The sequence below is a fragment of the Trachypithecus francoisi genome, unplaced genomic scaffold (genome assembly GCF_009764315.1).
Source record: "Trachypithecus francoisi isolate TF-2019V2 unplaced genomic scaffold, Tfra_2.0 Lachesis_group18, whole genome shotgun sequence".
In the NCBI taxonomy this organism is placed as follows: Eukaryota; Metazoa; Chordata; class Mammalia; order Primates; family Cercopithecidae; genus Trachypithecus; species Trachypithecus francoisi.
This window is the reverse complement of record NW_022681463.1, coordinates 58280310-58305339: the sequence shown is the minus strand read 5'-3', so window position 1 is coordinate 58305339 and position 25030 is coordinate 58280310. Positions and strand designations below refer to the sequence as shown.

Genomic DNA, 25030 nt, shown 5'->3' with positions numbered 1-25030 from the left:
AGCAGCCTGATAGGGACTGCTTATGGTTCTATTGTACCAATGAGGAAATCAGATTAGAAGATTAAGTTTTTGGCCTAAAGACACATGTAAGTGGTTACATTATTATTCAAATTAAGGACACCTGGTTTTAAACATGGTAAATATTTTGCAGTGTCAAATTTTGGTATAGTAAATTGCATTAACTTTGCCAAGCTCATCAAGTTTATAACTATACATTAGTTCATCTTATTTACAATATACAAATATGTATATACATGTGGAATAGATGTAGACACTTCATAACTGCAGTGCATCCCACAGTTCTGCTTCTAATGATGTTTACTTCATTTGCTACTTTTTACAACTCTTTTCTTACCTGGTAAAAGAGGAAGGATGGATTATTATCTCATTTTGTTGATGAAAAAAATGATGTTAGGAGAAGTTGAAGTAAGTTTATCAAAGCGAGTATTTTGTTAATAGCAGAATCAAGGAAAAAAACAAAAAAACAAAAAAACTCACACATCTTTTTGGTCTTTGTCCAGTGCTTTTCCCAAAACGTATGTTACCAGCTAGCATCTGGTAATTTTACACACTATTTAAAAATGACTAAAATATCCTCAATGCTTCACATAAATTTAAAAGATAAAGTACAAGCTTTCCAAGACATGTCTAGCCGTGAGCTTCTTAGGACTTTATTCTTTTTCTCCTAGGAGGTTTGCATTATGTCTCATCTATTCTAATAGTGCTCATATAAAAAATTTTAGAAGCCCTGTTTAAAATATTTTCTTTATCTGTTGCCGTAAATACATCTACAGAAACAGAAATTGCCCTTTTAAATCTGTATGAAACCAAAGCCCATTCTTTCATTAACTCGATTCGTGATATACCAACTTTTTCTTTTCTTCCTTTTTTTTGAGACACAGTTTCACTCTTGTCACCAGACTGGAGTGCAATGGTGAGACATTGGCTCACTGCAACCTCCACCTCCCGGGTTCAAGTGATTCTCCTCCCTCAGACTCCAGAGCAGCTGGAATCACAAGTACCCGCCACCACGCCCAGCTAATTTTTTGTATTTTTAGTAGAGATGGAGTTTCACTATGTTGGCCAGGCTGGTCTCGAACTCCTGACCTTATGACCCGCCCTCCCAAAGTGCTGGAATTATAGGCATGAATCACTGCACCCAGCAATATACCAACTTTTTCTTAGACTTTCCTTGAATATAAGTTTGTTACATTTATAATCCTCTTTGTCTCTCTCTGTTTCTCTGACTTTGTATCTGTCTCGGACTTTCTGTCTTTCTCTCTCTTTCTTTCTGTCTCTTTCTCTCTCTCTCTGTATTACTATTTCAGTGCAAATGACACCCTGTTCCACATCCCTCTGTTCACTTCTTCCTGCCTTAGCTCTGCTTAGTGATTTATTGGTCCCAGACAGTTCCCATTCTTGTGGCCTTCCCACATAGTAGATGTGCTTCCTCAGCTGTTTATGTGGTTCCCTGACAATATTGTTTATACTGCAAGTCAACTAAGAGAGGCTTTAGCTTCTTAGCCTGTTCTAATTATTCAGATTTGCACTATTTTAAAGTCAATTGAACAGAGGAAGAGAGCGGATCAGATGCAGCTTGTACTAGTTTTTGAACATTGATCTTTTCTTCCTATCTGTGCCTTACAATAACAGTATTTATTATATTAATTTATGAATAATTCATTATTTAGCTACCCTTTCATTGTATACAATCTCTCTTTTTCTCTACAGCTTCTATTCTATTAATTCTTTCAAAATGATATTTAAAAATAAATCTGTGGTGTTATTTGAAGTGTAGATTTAACTGGAGGCATAATCGAGGCTTTTACCTCTACCTTGGTTTTATTCTTTAAATAACTATTTATAGGATCATGATATGTGGAGGAGGTAATATACAGATCATGATCATCAGTTACTACTTAATACAAAGAAGGAAGTCCATCCAGAAATCTACTATAGTCAACTACATCTTAGGTGAAATGAAAATGTAAGAGCAGTGATTGGGAAGAGAATATGAATGGAGAGGAAAACACATATTTGGGAGAATGAATTTTAAGTTACTATTTATCCAAAATGTAGAAGATAAGTACCTGTGGGATGTGAGTAAACATCACTTTTTTTTCTAATTTGTTGCTCATTAATAGTTTTCTTTAGTTCTCTAGCTCTTTGCTCTCCATAATTCGATTGTAAAAAGCTCAAAGAGCCTCATATGTGCACCATAGGCATAGTAATGGCTCAGCAACTGATAAGAAAACAAATGGTATGCATTTTTTAATTTCTCAAAAATATTATAATGTTATTTAATTTCAAAATATACTAGATAGAGAACATGAATCTTTGAAGCCTTTTCTCTTAAAAAAATAAAATCTTGAGAGCTTCTCTGATTCAGCTAAGAACTTCTTCACAAGCACTAATAATAATTTGTCTTATATTGAGTAATTTTTTTCCTTCTTTATAATAGTGTTTTATTAAGGTATTATCCTCAAAAGATAGTGTTCAAATTTATTGCAGATTAAATTCCTGGAAAAGGGATTGTAATATGAAATAATGGTACTCACATCCTATTTTCCCAGTGGAACAAAATTATAATAGGAGGTTACATTTCTAACCCTGAGAGGGCCTGATGCCCATTTTTATAGAAATAGCCACAAATATCACATTTAATCAACTATAAATGATATATCAATATAATTTGAGATTTAGAATTCTTTGTGTTCTAAAGGATATATACTTTGGGGAAGGAGAATAGCACAGTGACCCATCACATAAAATTGCATTTTGTGTAATAGAGTACAACAGAATACATTAATAAAAACTTAAAATAATGGATTACATGGTGGGGCATGTGAAAGTATTTTAGAGGCACAGAGCCCAGCCTTTATACTTTGGAGCCAGTGCCACAATACCTTGAGGGTCAGAATACCAGACTACAGGCCAAAAATTCCTGTGCCCAGAGTGTTCTGGTTCCTGTAAATGACACTGGAGTCAATGGGAGCAGCAACTAATTCCTTTGAAAACCTTGTTAGCAAATGTGACTTCACATCCCCGGTTACTCTAATCACCCACCACACAGCATGTAAATATCTTCGGGTATCTATGCTGTCCCATATTCTTGCCCAATAATAGTCTATTTCCTCTCTCCTAACCTTGCCTTACAGTGTTCTTCCTCCCTAACCTTTGCACTTGGACCTTGATTTCACTGAAAATTTTATTTAACATCTTGCCTTAAGCAAAAATGTTTTCTTCTTAAATACACTACTGGCCCTGAAGCACCCACAAGTAAAAGCTATCAGTGGCAAAGATTTGTTACCTGTTCATCAAAACCTGTTTTTTTTTTATTTTGTTTTTGTTTTCCACTTGACCACACAGAGTGCCATGGCCTAGCAGCCCTCGCAAGTAAGTGTGACCATGAACCAATATATGTAAGGAAAAATGTGAGTGCTGCTTCCAGTTATAGCCCACAAAAACTTCTTACGTGCAGTCTTGCAAAGGGTCTTCCCTTTTCCTGCTGGCTTTATTGGAGACCACCCTAGGGAAGCCTTGGGAGCCGCCTATGGAGATGACAGTAGAGCCAAGGTCAGAAGGAACTTGGGCCCTTAAATCACGTCTTGGAGGAGGGCCAGTCAGAAGAGCTGACAATTGAGATTGTTACGTGAGTGCAAAAAGTAATAATTTTTATCTTAAGCCACTAAATTATGGATGCTTTTTTGTTACAACAGCGAGCAGTGCCCTAATGAATACACTGCCAATTCACCCACACCATAATGCCCTAGGACTAAGAGGTATTTTTTGTGTACTCCTAGTTTTGTACTCTCTAATGCCTTTTCATCTCCAGTAAGTTTCTTCCTTTCCAGTTTCTTTTCCCATTTCGCCAAACTGAAATTTATCATTACCCAGAACGTCGTTATCTCGGAGATATTAAATTTAAACATCCCACTCTCCTATCAGAGCCTCCTTTTATCTCATTAATTCAGTTATTCTTACTTAGCTTGATTTTCATCTTCCTAATGTATTTATTTCCTTGATTCCTCCATTTTCTCCCTCCACTCCTTAACTGCTCTATCTAACTTAGGTTGTGTGGTCCAGCATGTCCATCAGCCTCTTGGTATTGGCAACCCCATTTGCCAATTGAATCTCCTCAAGAGGTTAGTGGCACGAACCTACATGGATTGGTACCTTTATCAATGCAAGGTCTCTAATGTCAATGAAGTTCTCAACGTGCCTGGAAATAATTCTATATTTTCCTACTCAGCTCCTTCTACTGTCCACAGATGTTATTTCAAACTATCTGCATTTCCCTAAATCTATGATACCACAACTCTGCCTCTCTCCTAGCCAGTGGCCTGTTTTTTACTTCACAGAAAAAAAAAAAAAAAGGAGTTGCTAGAAGGGACTCTCTAATAACTTCTTGATCTGAAACGAAAACTTAAATCACATCTTGTTACAATGGAAGCTATTTTTCTATTACATTTAATTCTTCACCTTTGATTGGGATCTCTTAGGGTTGATAGATAAAATATAGGATTCCCAGTTAAATTTGACTGTAAGATAATAAAATTATGTATGTATACTATATATAATTATGATATATGTAGTAAGTCATATAACATATATATAATAAGTAAGTCACTGGCAATATGTAGGACATACTTGTACTAAACAATTATTCGTTGTTTTCCTGAAATTCAAGTTCATCTGAGCATCCTGGTTTTTTGTTTTTTGTTTTTTGTTTTTTGTTTTTTTTTTTTGCTAAATATAGCAACTTGATTCACTCTGCTTCTATCTTTTCTCCACTTTTTCACTAAATATTCTATTTTCTTTTCTGTCTTCAGTACTAGTTACTCCCCATAAACATTCAGGATATTCAGTTATCTCCTAAACCAAATCATTTTGCATGGGCTCCATGGTCCTCTCCAGTGGCTCCTTATGTCTTGTGCTTTATAACCTATTCAAAGTTGTGTAGACACACTGTTCTCTCTTCACTTCACATTTGGTAATCTGGCATCTACCTTTACCAATCTACTTAATTTTCTCTTGTCATTGTTTATATTAATTTTGCAAAATCATGTGGACACTTAGTCTTGACCTTACTTGACCTTTAACTAGCATTCGACCCTAGTGAACTACTCCCTTGTTTCTTGAACTACTTTCTTTCCCTAGATATTCATGATACTGGAGTGGTCCTCTTGCTTTTGTCTCTCTGACTGTGCTTTGTACGCGCATTTTTAGGTCTCTCTTCTGCCTAAGCTTAAAGGTCACTGGTGCCGAGGCCCTCTGCCTTACACACCCTTTCTAGGAAAGCATCTATCACAAGGCTTCAGTCATCATCTCTAGCACACCTGAACCCCTGATCTCTATCCTGACATTTAGGTATGTATTTTCTGCTGTCTTCCGGACATAGCTACTTGGATGTACTTCAAGGTAGTCAAATCTAATATGACTATAAGTAAACATCATCTCTACCTCCAAAGCATATTTACTTTTGTGGTCTAAATCTCACTGTAAGGCAGGAGAAAACTGAATCTCATCTCTAAACACCACAATCACTTCAAATCTTCAAACTAATTTATCTCCTGGTATTAAAAACTTTATTTCCTACACATATTTCAAATTAAATCCCTCACTCACACCCCACTGTCTCCACTTTGAGACTTGCACCTTTACTTCAGACCCAGATTTCACACAAAAATCCATACATGGTCCCACAGGACAGGAGGATTGGGATTGATCTGCTCCATTCTTTCACCTGCTCTTTTTGCGAATTTTTTAATCAAAGTATGTGAAACATTTTGTTTACTGTTGCCATTGAAAAACAAGTGATCTGCCTTTGCAAATGTCTCAAATGGTGTAATGGAGTGAATGACTGGTTACCTTCACTGTCAAACCCTGGCTCCAAGAGAAAACATTAACAATGTCCAGACAACAGATAATCCACCTATTGCTAGCTTTCTGTTGTCCTATCTGATTCATGGCTTATTTAAACTAACTAAAAGTTAGGCCAACCATAGAGAAAAGGAGTTATTTGTTATTTTGTCAAATACTTAACAGAGAGATATTCATGGAATAATGAGTTAAATGATCCGTAGCCACAAGGATATTGCACAGATATGGCATATACAGTTACAAAGCAAAATTTCTAGACATTATGTAGTCTTCATAACTTCTAAATGTACTTTATTATGAGGTAGTGCTTTCTGCTGCCTCCATTGGTAGATGGAAATAATCTTTTCATTTGGAGCAAATGAAAGTTATCACAAGGAGTTCTAGAATGTGTTCCTTCCTATGGTCCCATCCTCATACCTTTCATCATGGGGAAACTATTTGGGGGATATATCTCGGGCTACTTTTGCAGCCAATGTATAGGCATTGTAATATGTATAACCAATTTCTCAGCCTCAGCACTAGTGAACATGCTGGTGGCTATTCTGAGCATTGTGAGATACCTAATAGCATCCTTCGCCTCTACCTGTCAGATGCCAGTAGCATCCACATCCAAGTTGTGACAATAAAACGTCTCCAGATATTTCCAGATGTCCTCTTTGAATGGAGATGGGGTACAACAAAATTATTCCAGGATGAGAATCACTGTTTTATACATTATTCCATTAATGTGTGATAAGATCTACTATTCCTAAGACAGAGCTCCTCTTCCACTCAGAAGGTCCATACGCTTACCTGAAGGGCTTGCTTCTCTTTTCCACCATTCTCTGCACCTCTAAGCTGATGCAGTAGGCTCTTGGCTAATCTATCACCAGCAAGAAGGAACCCCTAGGTTTTGGTTGCATAAACCAGGACTGCTGGCATTCCTTTAGGGTAACCCTAGCCTGTCATCCTGTGAGCCTTTCCAGATGACTCTTAATGCTTCACTGGAAAGGTGTTCATTGACTGAGAATGAGGCCAGTAGCGTTCACATTCCCTCTATTCGTTCCTGAGAAACAATAAGTACTGATCATTTTCACCAAGATTTGCCACCTAGTATTACATCCAATCTGATATTGATAAGGAAGTAAGGTAGTCATCTTGGTCCACACAAAATGGTATTCTCTCCACGCAGGGCTCTTCAAAATGTCTAGGATAGTCCATTTCAGCACTAGCTTAAGAAGCAAGGTACCAAAGTTTGATGTCAAACTTTTTGGGACTATTGCCCATTCTGAGGGTCTTTTTCTCTGCCATCACCTTATCATTCTTCTCTGTAGAGCTTCCAGTCTGATATCAATGATTGTTGTGGTTAGCAAATTAGATTTAGAAGCATTTTCTAGTTATTTCAGAAAAATTCAGAATGGCTCTTCAGTGAAACTCCTCAAATACTTCATAATAAATTACTCTGGAGGCCTTTATATATAGAATTACATGAAAATCAATAGTCAGCCAGCAGTTTCAGCACTGTTTTCTCTACATGGTCTTACATGGTCTACGAATTTAAGGAATCATACCTCATGTTCTTACGAATTCTTTCCAAAAATTCTTCTATCAACCACACCACATCTCCCAACAACCTTTATTCCTAACTACTTTCCCATCAACTTCCCTGAGAGGTGATGAGATTTCTGGAGATAGTACAAGTATTTTCAAACTGAAAAAAAGATAATAAAATACATAAATTTAACTCATAACAAATGAAGTCTATCTTTCTATACAGTGAACTACTCATGGCTCACTGCAGCCTCGACATCTGGGCTCAAGAGATCAGATCCTCCCACCTCAGCCTCCCTAGTAGCTGGGATTGCAGGTGTGTGCCATCACTCAGACTAATTTTTTTTTTTATTATTTTTTTGTAGATATATGGTTTCACCATATTGCCCAGGTTGGTCTTGAACTCCTGGCCCAAGAGATCCAGCCACCTTGCTTGGAGTGCAGGGATGACAGGCATGAGCCACCGTGCCTGGCCAATATTTCTTTTATTTCATCCTTAAATGATTGACTTTTTGACAGAGTAGTTCTACTGAAACATTCCTTAAATGCTTGGGCTTCTACAGCTATCTTTATTCTGTTCTCATTCTTTGCACTTATATCCCACTAATGGAGAAAGAGCTTTTGATTCCCTTCCTACCATCTTTTCTTCCATTTCTGTAACACTGGAAAATCAAGTAAGTCAATGCTGTGTAAATTTAATTCCAGAGCAACTTTTCCCTATCAGGTGCCTGACAACTGGGCCTAATTGGGCCTAATTGGAGACTGACTTGCTGTGTCATCTGGCCTCTATTTGATGGCATGTGCTAATCCAAAAGTCATGGGTAGGGAACTAAGTTAAGAATCACTTTACTTTCATCCAAGATGGAAGAGAACTTGATGAGCTCACTTATTTCAATCAAGCTTCTTGAGGCCTGACAAGTCTCATAAAGAAACACATACCATTTATGTCATGACTAAAATATTACAGTGACCAGAACATCCCACCCCACTGCTGAGTTCCTCAAAATCACAGACAAATATACTCTAAAGTAACCCACTGGTCTTTAACATCAGACTGCACAGTCCATTACCAAAACATGGAGCCCAGAAAAAGGTATAAAGAAAGTTATTTATTTTGGTCTCAAAACTATTATAATTCTTATGAAATTCACTCTGAATTCAGATTCAGGAGAGCCTACTATACTGTATCACTCTGACACCTGCCGCTGCTCCAGATCCTCAAAGTGCAAGTGAGACCTTGTGCTTTTATGGGTGGCCACAAAGCAACTCATATCTGAGATATCAGGGAGCATATCTACCTTTCCAGATTCTATGCATTCTCTTTCTCATTTCCTCTTCCCCTACTATCTTATCAGTCCATAAAAGTTTATCATTCTTCCGCTTAACCATTACCACTTTAGAACAAAACCACCCTCTTCTCTCACTGGAGTGTCACTTTTCTGTGGTCATGAGTGTTTCCTTATCATTTATTCTCTACATAGAGGTCAGATGATTACATGTAAATCCAGTTGTGGCCCTCCTAAAACCATCTAATAAATTCCTGTCCCTCTTAGAATTAGAATCAAATCCAAACTCTATGCCAAACCGCGAAACACCTATCTTGATCTGTGTTCTGGCCTCTTTCCAACCACTGTCCTCTTCAATGCACTCTTTCCAGTGACTTTCATGTGTTTCCTAAAACACATCTAGTTTTTTCCTTCTGTCCCTCAGTATCTTCCCTCTGAGGGTAATACTTCTCTCTAATGAGATAGCCCCTCATCATTTAGGTCTTTGCTCAAAGTCATTTTCTCATAAAAACATCCTATCAACTTTATCTAGAAGAGTATCCTTCCTCCTTGCCAGATATTCTAATTTCTTGAGAGAAATAATCATTTTACAAATAGTTTTCATATTTGTTAACTTCTTAAGGCATAAATGTTACATGGATCACTAATATATCTCTAGCGACAAAGTAATATCTAGCGTATAATAGGAGGTCAATAAATATTTGAATGAAGGAATGCCCACCTCCCACTCCTAATCTCTGTACTGTCTTCTCCATTTAAGCCGAGGTGATCAGTTACTCCAGTTTCCATCTTTTCTTTGTTTTGTTCTGTTTTCTGTTTTTCCTGGATGAAGCTTGAAGAAGATTTTAGATACTGGGAAGGGAAAGAAAGAAAGGATGAAAGGAAGGAAGGAAAAATGGAAGGGAAAGAGAGAGAAAGAAGGAAGAAACAAGGGAGTGAGGGAAGAAAGAAATTCTGATTAGAAACTTCAGAGTTTAATTGGGCAATTTATAAAAGAAGGGGGTAAACCTCAGCATATCCTTAATACTTTCTAATACAAAAAAAAATTCTTCTTCTTTATTCTCCCATTTTAGTTGCATTACAGAAGTTTCCTTTGAATTTTCTCGCTTGCTCAGTTCTGTATTCAAGGAAAGGCGGTAGGGATTATCCTGTGCACCTGGATCTCAAGTTCTCAGACTCATAGATGCCTAATAGAGGATAAAGAAAAAGGAAAGTTATTACTGCCTCAAAAGCTAAGATATTTTAAACAGACCTCAAATTAAAGTTATTACTGCCTCAAAAGCTAAGATATTTTAAATTCACCACAAATTAGAATCATTAATTTAAAATAGTGCCATTACCACGGTGTAATATGCCTCCAGCCTTACTAATCTTCTTGAATGCTGGTGAATAGTCAAGAAACAGCTGGACTTAACAGGATTGGAGTTTACCAGATTAATGCTGCAGAAGGAAAGGGAGGCTAAACTGAATTTAAAAGAAAAGGAATAGATAGAGCATATAGACAGTGGGAAAATAATAGGGTCAGTCAGTGATCACAGTTGGTAGGAGATGGTTGGAATGTGGAGCCATCAAAGATGAACCATGCAAAATTGCAATATTGAAGGTATTAAAGTTTTGATCATGATAAAGTCTAAGTTATGGCCATGCAAAAAAAGATAACTACTCTACCCCTAGGCTTTGCATATCTGAGGTATATGTTAATAGCCATGTACCATAGCTGCCATTATAAAAACCATAAATAAAAATACCTGTGGAAAAGCAGTGACTTTAGGAGAATGATTTGAAATACAAAAAAAATTAATGGAATGTTTACAGAAGAAATTGTGTATATAGGTTTCAAAGGCTGGGATTTGTCTGCCAACATTACCTATGTTGATGTCCTAACCCCCAGGACCTCAGAATGTGATTGTGTTTGAAAATAGGATTTTTAAGGAGCTAATTAAGTTAAAACAAAGTCGTTATTGTGAGTCCCAATTCAGTATGATTAGCACCTTTATTAGAAGAGGAAATTTGGATACAGTTATAAAGAGAAGACCATGTGAAGAGAGAGGAAGAAGATGGCTATCTATAAGCTAAGGAAAAAGGCCTCAGAAGAAATCAGTCTGGGAATAACTTGATCTCACATTTCTAGCCTCCAGAATTGTGGGAAAACAAATTGATGTTTAAGCCATGCAGTTTGTGGCACCTTGTTATGGTGGCCCTGGCAAACCAATACAATCTGAGTTCCAGAGGGCATAGTCAATGGGTTTGATGAGTCAAGATGGGGAGTGATCAGATCATGAGTCAAATTACAGAACAAGCAGAAAAAGAATGGAGATAGGAATATAGTGATATTAAATGACCTAGAAAACTAGAACTTCTTGTATTTACTGAAGAAAACAGAAATATAGGATACACCAGGATTAAACCTGGTGGTCTTTTATGAAAAGAATACTATTTAAGTATAGCTTGCATCATGAAGTTAATCTTTTAGATAGTAGTGAAGAGGCAAGAATTTTTAAGGATATGAACAGTCGTATCACTAAAGATTGCTAATTCATAATACATTGGAAAAAGAAAGATTTCTGGTAAAAGTTAAACTAGTAGCTTTTGATTTGATGACATAGCTAAAGAAATGAGTGATGTTGACACAATTCTTTGTAGAATGTAGGACTAACCAAGTCCAATTCAAAAAAAGCCAAAGAAATAGAGCACGTGATACACAATGCCATATATATATAGAGAGAGAAATCTTAAATACTTCCTGAAGAAAACTGCACATCAATTAGTGCCACTGGAAATAGCCAGACTGAATAATGAAGAAATGTCAGGAGTGGAAAACAAGAGAAAGTTTAAGTCGGTCATTTAATTCACATACAATTGCAATACACTGCAAACAAAAGCCCTAAGAAAAATAGTACAGTGTAGGAGAGCAAAGTTGTTGGAAATCACAGACCCACTTTTCAGATAATGAGACGCAGGTTTATAATTGTGAGCTGCATTTTCTGCGATTTTCTGAGGGAGTTTTTTTTTTAACTTTCAACAACTGAGGGTATTGGCAAGTACTTGACAACTCATATCTTAATAAGCAACAAAGACCAGCCAATCAATAAACTGTGAAATGACAAATGTTAGCAATTAGTGTTGAGTCTAAACTGTAGCTATATCAGAAGGTAAATACTCTACCAAGCATTGCTGTTTTACTTTAAGTACTAGCAGTATGTCCAGGCTTTGATGTTGTATTCCAAATACAGTGAGTCTCAGTCTAGAGACTCTTGCATTAATCACGGCTTACTACCCTAACCAATATATAGTGGCATCAGACTTTTGACATAGCAACTGTCTAATCACTACATCACTAGGGAAATTAGCAACATTTTCTTTTGTGTTGCCTGCTGTTCAATTAACTCCTACTTGAATCTATTTTGTTTCTGTTTTGTTTATTACACATATATAGCAGGTACTTACGCTGCTTTATTATTCAGAATAAATGTCCATCTTTGTTTCTCCTTCTTGCCGTACATGAAAGAAACAGTATATAAAGAGAGGCTCGAGTTTCCAAATTGAATGTACCAGATACATAAAAGAGAAGATGAAGTTGTCCTTAACATTTCTAGAAGAATTTTATGACTAACTGGTCACCAAATAGAGAAATTATACTAATTAATGTGGCAAAATTCAAAAACTACCCAGTTGTAGCTGACAACTATAAGGAATAAGCGAAGTTAACATTGTTGGAGTTTAAGCTGTTAATGGAAAGCAAAAAGTGCTTAGTTTTCCAACTGTGAAATGAGGAGCTTAGAGTAGTGAATATAAAATAAATAGATAAATAAAACTAACTTTCAGAGGAGGGTCTTAGAGAATAATGTCTAAGAGGAAGACCCATAGGATTATACAGACCTCTATCACTTTATAGTTTTGTACATTTAATTCACTAAATTTCTTCATTTCTAAAATGTGGACAGTAATAAATATGCCTTGTATGGTTCTTTGAGGATTAAATTAGTCAGCGTATAAGAAGCATTTATAACAAAGCCTCAAACATCGTAACACCCAATAAATATTAGCAGTATTCGTTGTTGTGATTATTATCATAATTATAAATAATTTTACTAATATTTATTGCATTTCTACCATATGAAAAGTGATTGTAATAAAAAGCAATTTATATATCTTAAGAGTGACAGTCAATTTTAAAAGTTCAGGCTGAAATTTTATCACCCAATTTTTCCCCCTCCGCCATTTTCACAACTCCAGTCTAACCACCTGCATGCAAAATTACACTCCTCAGCAATTTAAATTATGCCATTATTCCTTTGCTCATTTTTATCACAGATTTAAGCTCTACAGTGCTATGAAACCTGCAGACACAGAAGTTCATGATTTATGTATGTATTTGATAGCCTCACCCCTGATATCCTAGCCTCAAATCTAGACTCTTAAACTGCCTACTTAGCTCTGTTAACTGATTTTAATCTTGCATATTAGAGAAGCCATTCAAATGTTCTTAGGCATTATCATCTTGGCACTTTAATTGAAATATATCTTTACATTTTAAAAAAAGGAACATAACAGTGAATAAAAGCAGCCCTTTATTCACACAATGTATGCTAATGTTGACCCAACTGCTCTTGGCTTTTCAAAGGACTCCTGTGATTTCCTGGAATTTCCTGAACTCAGCACTTTGATGACCATGGATATTTTAACTTCATTGCTCTCCCAATTGCAAAGGAGCTTTTGACATTTGGATTTTGTGTTCATTTAATGACAACTGCAATTAAAGCTTTCCCACATCAATGAGCTAACTTTCTAAGGCCACTTCAAAGGGTGAATTCAATATTCAAATTCCATGATGCTTATTGATCTGTGTGCTACTATTTGTGTGACTGGAAAACTACTCAGTAGAAAATTTCCTGACGCCATTGATATAAAATAGTGAACAGAACTAATTTCACTCAAGTATTCTGCATTTGTGTAATGAGAACATAGCTTAAACCTAAATAACACATTGGTTAACATGAGGCATATATATAGAAAAAAAAAAAAAAAAAAGCCCAAATCTCAGGCCTGACCAAACAATGCTTATTTAGAGAGGATGAGTATCTGAGCTGCAGGTATGGATTTCTGAGAGTGCATAGTCACTTCAGAATCACTCTTAAACATTCTCCCAAGAATCTGGAGGTTCAGAAGGCTAGAGCCAGAAGCTTTCCACTTGAGCCTCATGAACTCAAATGGATTTAGGACTATGTGATACCCACCCCAGTTTCACATGGTAGAAGTGAACATTTCCTTTTGTAAGTCCTATCAACATTTAACACTAGGTTTTCATGTTGCTGCCACAAATATTTTCAATTTCAATTTGATTTTTACCGGATAGAAAGACATAGGACAAAAGTAAAACAAAGAATCCCGGAACAATTTAGGACTGTATTGTTTCATGAGGACCTGCCCAGGATTATATCTACACATTAAAAAGTAGATTGGAGAATTATTATAACTATCTGAGTAAGTATGCTGTTAAACAATTCATCTTTGTTAAAACATTTATTCACGTAATTTCTAAACTTTTTCCTAATGCATACTGCCAGGTGAGGTGTCAGAGCCCTATTATCGGGAGGTGGTCAATTGGCGGGTTGGTAAAAAGAATTTACTGACAACAATATAGGTTTGAAAAAGGAAAGTTTATTGGAAAGAAAACGCTGCAGAAGAGTGCAGCACAGCGCCTCAGCAAGAGGGCTGAGCGTGCCATGGTGGATTTTTCATTAAGAGCATTTATGAACCTTAAGGCAGGAGCTTAAGGGAAATTTGGACCATATTTGCCATGTAGGTCATGATAAATGATTACATTTGTAGACATTTTGGTACCTTAATGTCAGCAAGGGTTGAACAATGAGTTTCAGCATGGCATTCGGGAGATGTATAGAAATTCTAGTTACTTATAAATTTTGCAGGAACAGGCAAAGAAATCTGGAACCAGATGCCTGCTTTAGATGGTAGGGAAGTTTAATTACTTCTAATTTCCCCAGATAAGGAGTTTCAACTTTGGATGGCCTGTTTGATAGTCACCAGGTGGTCTTTGCTCCCTTCTAAGTTCCTTGGATAAGGAATTTTTTCTCCAGGGCCTGTTCAATGGTCACTAGGTAATTTTGCTCTCCTCACATACCTAAAAAGAATCTTCTTGATCATCCTCATCAGATTACTGGACTGGGGCACAACAAGATGATAGAATAATCATAATCATTTGGAAATTCAGATCCCCTTTTTCTGGAGCCCTTTTTACTTCAAGTGAAGAAAGGAGAATAGGTCAGTATCCTCAGATTCTGTGTCCTGAACTTGATGCAGATGTGCTGAGAAAAAGCAATAAAATTTTCCCTCATACTTAAGAGAAGTAGGAAGGAAGTAAATATATAAAAGAAGAGGAGAGAATTAGATATAGACATATACTCTTGCCAGCTCATCTTTGCCTCAAAGTACCCAGTAACAAGAAAGAAGCTGACTTTTGCTAACACTCTCTGTCTTTTCTATTAATAGCTAATAAATTACATAGTTGTTAAAAAGACATCAACAGACGGTACACATTAGTGTTTTAATGTTGTTAAAAGTAGTAAATTTGTGAAATTGTTAAAGGACTCTTTCGGTGCCACTTTGCCCACCAGAAATCTCTGCAAGTGCCACTGCCTTTGTCTGGGCCTCACTTGGGGCCCACTGGGGTCACTCCACCTGCTCGGCCTAGCAGGCTGTACTGAGCTTGTAACCGGGCCCAGATCCCTCACCTGCCATGGCTCTATGCTTAGCCCATGACTGGACCAGACTTGCCACGAGTGGCTTCTGCCTTGGGTGCTGATGTCTAGATGAGAGGAATGGATAGCACCCAAAAAATAGGAGATGCTCGCAATCATAGAGCCCCAAGGGGTGTTACAGCTCTTACTCATGGAGTCCTGAGGTTTGATCCTCCAAGAGGTGTTGCAGTTCTTCATTCCCTTAGTGTGGCAACCTGGCATGTGTTTTACAGCTCTTTTTGCACCCACTGTTCAATAGGTTCTGGGTTCTTGTCCCGCAACCAAGAGGAATGAAATACATGGACACAGCAGAGTGAGCAAGGCAGACAAGAATTTTATTGAGGGATAGAAAAGCTCTCAACACGAGAGGGGACCTGAAGCAGGTAGCCATCTGTTAGGCTGAGTCTGGGTTGATTAGGGGCTTAAAATGGGGGAGCGTGTACTGATAAGTCCATGAGTGGGCTTTGGAAAAACACCATTCCATTGGTTAAAAGACATCATCCAGAAGGAATCAATACAATAGAGAGAGAGAGTAAGACAGGGACAGAGGTTCTCACTCTGTTGTCCTGGACTCTACTCAGAACTGGCAGCTCACTTTTCAAGTTTTAAACTGTCTTTGGCTTGAAGGTCAGGTTTCACCAGGGACCTGTCCCTATCTGACTAGGAATTTGACTGTTTCGTGTTGCTATCAAAAAGTAGCAATAGTATAATTTTTATAATTGGGTCCTCATATGGTTTCTTGCAATGACAAGTTTGGTTATTATCATCTCTGTTTTACAGATGAGAACATTGAGATTCAGAATACTCAATGACTAGCCTTGGGTAAGCTGGCCAGCAATGGCATAAATGGTAATAGAAATAGATATTTTCATAGCTATGTGGGGCAAGATCATTATACACATGTAAGGAATAAGCAAATTGTTGTACATGGAGAAAATATGGAGAAAAGGAAACAAGTAAATTTAATAGAATATACAATTTTTACCAAAATTATTTTCCTGAGTGTGTATGTGTGGAAAGAGAAATTGAGAATCAATTAGAATAATAATTGTGTGTCTTGTTCTAGAAGACCAGAGAGGAAAAATAAACCAATAGAACCATAAAATCAAAAGCAAAAAGAGTTGCTTCATAAGTTGAATGGTAATCGTTATAAAACAATAAATATAATTCTGTTCCACGTTTCATAGTCTATTCTATGAAAAGACTAATTTATCTAGGTAACAATACTGGACATTTTTCAGTACATGTTTTGAGTTTTTCCTTACATGATTTGAAAACTAAATAATATGAACAAAGAAAACTCTCATTTAAGTAGACAATAAACTCTTAAGATTTCTTTCTGCTTACCATCTATCTAAATAATATTAGGTTGGTGCAAAAGTAATTGTGTTTTTTGCCATTGAAAGTAATAACCAAGACCAATTGCTTTTGCACCAACCTAATATTAACAAAATATAACCATTTCTATCAATATGTGAAACCATTTATATACATTTTATTAAATGCAAACATAAATATTATTTCTTAAGTCCTTCTCTCGAATTTTCTTATTTTAACCAGATTTCTACACACCATTCTTGTAAGATGAACAGGTTGGGGGTAAATGATTTTGGGAAATAACTTACAAAATGAAAAATATGATTTATTCATTCACTTACTCACTAAGTAATATTTCATGAATGCCTGCTACATGATCAACATTGTGCTGGTTTCTAGAAATGTCACAATCTAGAACATATGGTCTCTACCAAAAGTAGATGAGGAGAGGAGACAGACAATTAAACTGAAGATAGCTCTATAGTGTGATGCTTAGGATAACTGAGAAAAGTATCCTTACCCCTCATCTAGTTCACCACAAATTACTATTGACCCTGCCTTCAAAATGCACTATGAGTCTATCCACTTCTATTCCACCATTAGCAAATTACTCCAACCTTCTGTTAGTTCTCTCTCTCTTCTCAACTACTTCAATTGTGTCCTACCTGCTCTTCTACAGGGTGATGCTTAGGATAACTGAGGGAAGTACAGTGTGCAATGGAAGCATACTAGAGAAATCTAAACCCAGACTGGAGAGGTCAAGAGAGGCTTCCCCAGGAGATGACATCTGAGCATCTGAATCTTTATGAATGACAATGATGTAGCCCAGTATCATGGAGTAAGTTTTTGTGGAGAGAATCAAGATAGTATTGTTAAGTCTCTAAAAAATATTCTTAGGGTCATATTCAAGGCATATCGAATGCAGAGTGGCCAGATCAGGAAGGTCTGTGAGTGATACACTTTGTCTAGAACATTAGATATGTAAGGAAAGATGAAAGGAGACCAAAATCCAACAGTCAGATCACAAAGAGACATGTGTGTTGTATTAAAGGAATTATTTGTGTGAGTGTGTTTGTGTATATAAGAGTTTGTTCAATACTTGCCTTTTTGCCTGAAAAAAATGTTGATTTGTAGTTTGGATTTCATTTTGAAACATCTACTAAAATTCTTGAAAATGAGAATTACAAACATAAAAAAGAATCTCTTTTTGATCAGAAAAATATTTTCTATTACTCACTTATCGCACTCCTTCCCACCACAAACTGGTGTTCTACAGAATTATTTGCATCACTTTTTTCAGGAAGGGTAGTTTTATTTTCTTAAAAGATAATAACAAACATATGTCATAAAGAATAGAGATTGATAATCCTTGTAATCTTATCTGTGCTAATGTAAATACAAATGATATTCATATTTCTCACATATTGAAGATTTGTCACAACAAAAAATAGATAATACAAGTAGAATATTAAAACTACAGCTGCAAATAGTCCTTCTCAACAAGGTAGTTTACACTCCATTGTCAGTAGAATATTTTTAAATTGTTTGCCTGAATAATGTGTAAGGTAAAGACTTTGACAGGTTAATCATACATTGCTTTAAAAACTCTTTTCTAGCATTTTATTTGAAATTGGTTGTGTTTTAATTTCTTTGATTCTCCTGATGCTCTTTTATTATGGAACCACAAAAACACGTTTTTAAAAGATTCTATCTGTGAGAGAAGGGGTCTCATCAAACCCTTCTCCCCTTGTTAAGAGGCCTCTGTTCATACTTTCTGTTGATTCCTCCCCAAGGCAAAACAAGTTATGGATCTGCATGGCTAATGCCTGAGAAATTATTTGAGGGCAAATTTTACTACTAATGCCTTAGAAATCATGCACCATATTCAATTTTCAGAATATAAGCACTTCCAAGTAAGTTTTCTGTCCAGATAGCTGTTCTGTTCTGACCATCTTCTCCTACTTTCTTCTTCTTTCTTTTCTTTTAACATTTATTTTAGGTTCAGGGGTATGTGTACAGTTTTGTTATAAAGATAAATTGTGTGTCAGTGGGTTTAGTGAACATATTATTTCATCACCCAAGTAATAAGCATAGTACTGAATAGGAAGTTTTTTGATCCTCTCCCTTTCCCCACTCTCCACCCTCAAGCAGGCCCCAGTGTGTTTTGCTCCCTTCTTTGTGTCCATATGTTCTCAGAGTTTAGCTCGCACATATAAGTGAGAACCTGTGGTACTTGGTTTTCTGTTTGTGCATTAATTTGCCTAGGATAATGCCTCCAACTCCATCCATGTTGCTACAAAGAATATGATCTTGTCCTTTCTTTTGGTTGCACGGTACTCCATGGTGTATATATACCACATTTTCTTTATCCAGTTGATGGGCATTTGGATTGATTCCAAGTCTTTGCTCTTGTGAATAGTGCTGAGATGAATATACTCGTGCATGTATCTTTATGGTGGCATGATTTATATTCTTTTGGGTGTATACCCAGTAAGGGGATTGCTGGGTTGAATGGTAATTCGGTTTTAAGTTCTTTGAAAAATAACCACACTACTTTCCACAATGGCTGAACTAAAAGCAAGTATGTTGGATGAGGATAGGACACAATCCCACCCATTTTAGAGTCAAAAAAAAAGGAATTGAAACAAAAACTTTGGTTTGGTTCTTGTGACTTAAGCAGTGTTCTCCAGTTCAGCTTTATCACAGCTCTAACTCAGAAACTGTTCAGGATTTGGCTATTGATCAAGCTGCACTGCATTCGTTATGTGGCCATGGCTCCTACTAAGTGTCATTCTTTCAGACAGAACTGCGGAGTGGAGGAGTTCTGAATGTTGAAACCATTGAGAGACCAGTTATATAACACACTGAAGAGCAGCTAACTATGCCCTTCAAGCCATTTTTCTATTAGATATAAGGTACTTTCCCTAATCTTTGATCATCATGAAGAAAGGTATCCACAAATCTATTGGTAGACTGATAATTTTTATTAGATATCTACTATAACTTTATATATTTTCCATTCATATCTCTTCGGTATACTCCATATTCATATTTTCAAAGTCTACGTGGTAACACAACATCTACATCTATCAGGTGTCATGAATATATGCAGACCAAAAATGTCTGTCCTTTCAACAACCTTCCCCATCGTAGTCAAACTTGATTTCTCCCCCTACTCCTCACCCGCCCCTTACCCCTCATTTAGTCCACCACACATTACTATTGACTCTGCCTTCAAAATGCACTATGGGTCTATCCACTTCTATTCTACCATTAGCAAATTACTCCAAGCTTCCATCAGCTCTCTTCTCAACTACTTCAATTGCCTCCTACCTGTTCTTTTTGCTTCACATTACTTAATCTTCACACACAGCAGTCAATCAAATTACAGCATTTTACTGTTTAAAACTCTTCAATGTCCTCCAATATATACTTTTTGAAAAAATCCAAACTCAGTGTTTTAGCCTGAAAGATGATTTAAATGACTAGTCCCAAGTCTTCTGTCCCAGCCTCCTGTCTTACCATTTTCTTCCTCCTTGATTTCTTTGCTACAAATACACTGGATATGTATGTATGTATGTATGTATTTATTTATTGCCTATGCTTAGAACATAACAAGAACATGTAAAATTACCAGCTACCCTTAGGCCTCTGCATTCACTGTTTACTCTGCCAAGAAGTTCTTGCTGCCAAGTTTTCACTTGCTGGCTCATTGTCACCTTCATGAATTTGAGGCTTATTTTATTTATTTGTATCATATATACTATCTAATAGATGCATTAAAGTAATACATTTTGCTCTAAGTAATGTATTCTATAGATTTCTAAGTGTAATACACTATAATTCATTTTTAACAGGCTCTAATGTCTGCTTTTGTGCTTTGTTTAAGTATTCCTTAGAAGGGCATTATTTAAACTCAAGGTCAAGGTGCCATTTTATCTTCTGCTGTAAATTCATTAAATTAATATGTATTTATTTGCATTATGATCAGAAAATGTAGCTAGAGTGGCATAATAATATTGGCAGTTAGGCAGTTTTCTCTGTGACCACATTTTTAATGATCTTTCTCTTTAATGTTTCTAGGTATTTTAGAAGAATGCGTGCTTTGGCGTGCACAGAAACACACATAGCAAAGTAGTGTCTTATATAAGGTTATGAATCTACAGTTTGTGTAATGAGAGTCAATGTTGTTTACACGTTCCTTGAGAACGTTTCATTCTGGTAACTTAAATACCTTTCTCAGAGAGCAACACTGGAACAGATTGATGGGTCTTCTGACGAGCACAAGACAAAGTTACTGGTTTGAGTTTAGAGATCTATTTTTTACTTTCAAAAATGTATATTTAAACAATAGAAATATTCTTACCCTAATGCTATACATCATAAGGAGCAATGGAAAACTAAAACTAAATGAGGCTGACATCTTGAGCTCACTTTGAGAATATGTTCATTAACGGAAAATGAGTTCATAACAATCAGTTTTGCTCTTTGCTGTTTTGATCTTGTTCTTTCTTTTTCTCTACCTATCTACCTTCTAAGCTTATTTTCCCATTGAAGACTTTTTGCTATATTTCTTATTTTGCCTGATATTAAAATTCATATTTGTGTCAATTTCTTTAACTTGAGACCTGTGTTTGACAATCTCTTATTTTCAAAGGTTTTGTGTCTTTGTTTTAAACATAGCTCTAGTAAAGAAAGCATAGCTTTAGTCTACATATTTATTTTACTGAATTTGAGAGTCTCTCCTTAGATGGTGTAAGATAGTTTTATTGTTATTATTCTTTTTATTTTTTCTTTCTTTCTTTTTTTTTTTTTTGAGATGGAGTCTAGCTCTGTCACCCAGGCTGGAGTGCAGTGGCGGGATCTCAGCTCACTGCAAGCTCCGCCTCCCGGGTTCACGCCATTCTCCTGCCTCAGCCTCCCAAGCAGCTGGGACTATAGGCGCCCGCATGCCTGGCTAATTTTTTGCATTTTTAGTAGAGACGGGGTTTCACCGTGTTAGCCAGGATGGTCTCGATCTGTTGACCTCGTGATACACCCGCCTCGGCCTCCCAAAGTGCTGGGATTACAGGCGTGAGCCACCGCGCCCGGCCAAATATTTTATAATTTGAAATTTATACATTATCTTGCTTTTCCTGTAAGTTTCCTTTGGACTTTAAAATACATATTTGAATATATATTTTCTATTAAAAGCTTCAGCAAATTTCTATCAAAATCTTTTTACTTCTTTTAAAATAACCCAGAATTGCAAATCTCTTTTGACATCATTCTTGGGGGAATGCTTTATAACCACTGCTTACAGTTTTATAGACATATTATCGACTTTTCTATATGTAAATATAACTTTCTCAAGGGAAGTAACAACTGTGGCAAACACATGCTCTATATGCTGAGGAAAGAATCTTTAGTCAGTCTTTCTGCTGAACTTCTTTATGAGAAGTATGGCTCTCACCTTTGCCTAACCCTTTCTCACATGTGTTTGGATGATATTTTTCTCTGCTCAGATATTTCAATCACATTCCATCTATTTTCTATCTTCTAAATAAATGTTTAAAATGCCAAATGGAGGCCAAGAGCAGTGGCTCACGCCTGCAATCCCAGCATTTTGGGAGGCTGATGCAGGTGAATCACCTGAGGTCAGGAGTTCAAGACCAACCTGGCCAACATGTTGAAACCCCATCTCTACTAAAAATACAAAAATTAGCCAGGTGTGGTGGTGCACACCCATAATCTCAGCTACTCGGAAGGCTGAGGCACAGGAATCGCTTGAACCTGGGAGATTGCACCACTGCACTCCAGTCTGGGAGACAGAGCGAGACTCTGTCTCAAAACAAACAAACAAAAATACCAAATGGCCTTTGTCTTTGTTTTCCAAAATTATGAGTTTAATCTTTGTCCAATAGCTTTGTTGCCTTTTGTGATTGTAAAGTTTGGGCTTGAGTAAAAACATAGTCTTAGTCTACCATCTTGAACTAAAAATTTAAAGATATTTCTAGCTCTGGGGAACTTGGTAAATAAAAAAATAATAAAGTCATATAATTTCTGAAATATTCTTTTGTCTTCCCTTTCTTCCATCTTGGTCTAACAAAACTCTTCCAACTTTTCAAAGACAATTCTTTGTACCACCTCTGAGGATACTTTATCCTCAGAACATCTCATTCACTATTACACTTTTGGTCTTCTTGGCATATACTTCCTCATTACTTACACACAGTTTTATCTTATTCTCTAATTTGATTCTTGAGGCTAGAATCTTTATTCATATTTTTAGGACATATTAGGTGCTATTAGGACCTAGCACAATACTTTATAGAGAGTAAATACTCAATTAATACTTGATAGAAAAGAAAAATCTCAAATTTAAAGCATAACAAACCCTTGGAGATTATATAGCCCAATATTCTCACATTGTGGATGGCATAACTGGAACCTATTACCTCAAGGCCAATGCTAGAATCCAAACCACACTGTAAGTGTGGTCTTTACACTAAATGATGAACTCATAGGCTCTTATATTTAGAAGAAAATATAAAATTACTTAGCACTCAAAGTGCAAATTTACAGTTTTGCTAATATCTTGACATGGAACTGTTGTGTGAATACTCTTAATGATTAGAAATGTCTCGTTCGTACAGAGCAGAGTATATCATTTTTACAAAGCTGTGATACAATGCTTTTACCTTAGCTGAATGAGACACACTTCACTAAATTTTCTTCTCATTAAGAACTGAATTCTGATATATTATCTCAGTTCAGTTCCTCATCCACATGACAGTCCTTCATTTATTTTCAGCAATAACACTACATATATGTCAGAGACTACAAATGTACAGCAAACATGCTACTACTCATCCCTATCATGATCATATAACACAAGCCACCTTTCTCACTGAGTCTGTATCTAACTTCAGAATCCTTCCTAACTCAGATTTTGGGAAACCACTGTCAATGGATAGCCAGTGCCATATATGAGAAATGATACTATTATTTAAAATATTTACAGCCTCTTACTGGGATGCCAGTTCTATTTTCCCATTCTCTGAAGAATGATTATACAGCATCATCTCAAACTCGGAGTAGCCATTTGACTCAATTTGGCCAATTAAATGTGCATGGAAATGAATGTCACTTGCAAGCAGAGCTTCAAGATCTAGTTTAGTTAATGGTTTTTAATGTCTCCCTTCCCTGTCCCATAGGATCCCTGGAATGAAAAACATATCGAGAAGAATTGCAACAATATGAGTAAAAAATAAGTCTCTGTGTTGTTAGCAACTGATATGTGATGATCACTTATAGCTACAACATGGTTGTAGCTCTTCACTTGTAAAGCATATCAATGCATTTATTCATCTATTTATTCATAAAGATGTATTCTGTAATCACATGATTAGGTTCTGGGAATACAGCTGTAAGCAAGACATACATAGTCTTGACTTATAGACCACAACATGAAAATGAAAAAGCTTTTAAAAATGTTTTTAATCATAAAAGAAAAAAAGAAAACTAGAGATTGAGATAAATGCTATGAATGGAACTAATCAAATTACTATGTAATAGAGAAAAGGGGGATAGAAAGTTGGGGTCTGATTTCGAAACTGAGTTTAGAAAACTCCCTTCCAAGGAGACTACCTTTATATTGAAGGTAGAAAATTAACGACAATAAACAAGCTATGAGGGATCTAATTTAAAGTAATAATGGATAAAAGATTATGGTCAAAAATCTGAAGACAGGCTGGGCGCGGTGACTCACGCCTGTAATCCCAGCACTTGGGAATGTCGAGACAGGCCGATCACGAGGTCAGGATATCAAGACCATCCTGGCTAACACGGGGAAATTCCGTCTTTACTAAAAATACAAAAAAAAAAAAAAAAAAAGCCGGGCATAGTGGCGGGCGCCTGTAGTCCCAGCTAATCTGGACGCTGAGGCAGGAGAATGGCGTAAACCCGAGAGGCGGAGCTTGCAGTGAGCAGAGATCACTCCACTGCACTCCAGCCTGGGAGACAGAGTGAGACGCAGTCTCAAAAAAAAAAAAAAAAAAGAAAACAACAAAAAAAAAGAGAAAATAATTTGATGTATGTCAGTTATTGAAAAGATTCCAGGAGGAGTTAAAGCATACTGAGCAATTAATTTATTCTAAGAGGTCGGGCGCGGTGGCTCAAGCCTGTAATCCCAGCACTTTGGGAGGCCGAGGCGGGTGGATCACGAGGTCAGGAGATCGAGACCCTCCTGGCTAACATGGTGAAACCCCGTCTCTA

General features: G+C 36.5%; 1 long non-coding RNA gene across 1 annotated transcript; it reads right to left on the bottom strand.

The window, feature by feature from the left end:
• Positions 1 to 885: 885 nt before the first annotated feature.
• On the bottom strand, positions 886 to 21839 carry LOC117063440. The gene is made up of 2 exons (XR_004428929.1): positions 21801 to 21839; positions 886 to 1107 (listed from the first exon to the last, which is right to left on the bottom strand). It is a non-coding gene; the product is annotated as an uncharacterized LOC117063440 (long non-coding RNA).
• Between the last annotated feature and the right edge of the window lie 3191 nt (positions 21840 to 25030).